The sequence below is a fragment of the Schistocerca nitens genome, chromosome 8 (genome assembly GCF_023898315.1).
Source record: "Schistocerca nitens isolate TAMUIC-IGC-003100 chromosome 8, iqSchNite1.1, whole genome shotgun sequence".
Taxonomy (NCBI): Eukaryota; Metazoa; Arthropoda; class Insecta; order Orthoptera; family Acrididae; genus Schistocerca; species Schistocerca nitens.
The window spans coordinates 551,116,667-551,118,460 of record NC_064621.1 but is presented as its reverse complement, the minus strand read 5'-3'; positions in this window follow the sequence as shown (position 1 = coordinate 551,118,460).

Here is a 1,794-nt window from a genome sequence, read left to right as displayed (position 1 = left end):
GCTTGGATACTGGTCACCCCATGTTATATAATAACACCGAGATATTGGCATGCACGTCCAGCTATTGGGACAGTGTCATTAGGGAGGCAGTTGAGATTAAATTAGCGAGCAACCTCGTTAACAGGGATGGAGGTTTCTGTTTAAACTCTGTTTGGAATCCGGCTCTCTCCCTTGTCAAAAAACAGAGGAACAGAGTCAATGCTGCTTCACCTGCGAATTCATAGTCTCACTATCGATAGCTCTGACTTTGGTCATTTTTGGTGGCACTAGTGTTCAGTGTGTGTGTGTGTTATCTTTCCTGCTTCTGTCGGAGAACCGAGGTATTAAATTTGCATGTACGCCGCCTGTCCGTTGCAGTTTGCCTTGAAAATGGCGGGGTGTTCTCCCGCCGAAATATCGGCGGCCGCTGAAAGTGTTACCTGGCTGAATTCCCGGAAGTTATTTGAAAGTTTAATACTACTTGTCATATTAAAGCTGTTATTTCTTAGGTAACTATGACGTAACAGACACTGAATATGTCAAACCCTCGTCTAATGTGAGGGCCTGATCGCCCTAATAAGATCAGGTTTGGCATATAAATAAAAGCATTGTTAAGAAAGGCAGAAACAAGCTTCCGTTCATTCCAAGAATGGTAAAAGTAGTGGTAAGAAAGGAAGAACCAGACTACAGTTCGTTGGAAGATACCCGGGGAACTGTGATTCAACCGCGGAAGAAGCAGCGTACTAAGCTCTTGTTCGACCGATTATTGAGTATTGCTCATGAGTATGGCACACTTTTACCATGTTTGGTTAATAGAGTAGATATGGAGAATCCAAAGAGAGTGGTAGGTTTCGCCACGGAATCATTATGTGGGAGCGAGAGCGTTACCGAGATGTTCAACAATGCCTGGTGACAGGCAATAGGAGAGAGGTGTTGTGCATCACGAAGAAGTCCGCATTTGAAATTTCCAGAGCTTGCTTTCAAAGAAGGATAAAAGGAAGCGGAAGGTAGATTACAATTCAACGTACCATCAACAACGAAGTCAGAGGCAGTGAAAACTGTTCCGAAAATTGAGAATAGGAAGCACAGTCACTTAACACGTTTATTTACAAACAGTTTGAAGCCACTTGGAACAAAATTGTTGTGAAGCTTGAATGAAAAAAGGAAACGAAATTATTCCACATATTCATCAAAAGATTAACTTCATCTTGAAGTGCCCAGGTCCAAAGAAAGAAATTTTGTCGGTTCCTACCAGGAAACTCAAACAACACGTGGAACAAAAAACGGGCAGCGTCAATGCCCTGGCGCATAATATGTCCCGCCTTGGTTCTGAAGTAAAGTCTTTGTCCCGGACGGGTTATGGAGATATATATAACAAAGGGAGGCCACGACGTTGGGATCACGGATTTACTTCAAACTAGGTACGACTTAAGTAGGGCATTAAAACATCATAATTTGCAAGTAGTAAGGTGTACTACTCTCGCAATTCCGAGAAAATCGCAAGAGAAGTTTTAAGAGTCTCTTACGTAACTGATGTATCCGTGCGAGTAAGTGCTGGACGTTAGAGTTGATGATGGTTAAGTTGTCACCGGCACGGTAGCTCAGCGCGTTCGGTCAGAGGGTTAGCTCCCTCTGTCACAAAAAAGAAAAAAGAAAATGAGTGAATGTATTAAGCATGAACTTGAACGGACGTCGGGGGGAGTCCGCACCGAACAACTACAACGAACAAAAAACAAGATCAACAAAAAAAGGGGTTAGTGTTGAGCTTCGTAAGACGCACGTATTTGAGGCGACAGTTCGACTCCCGCTCAAACC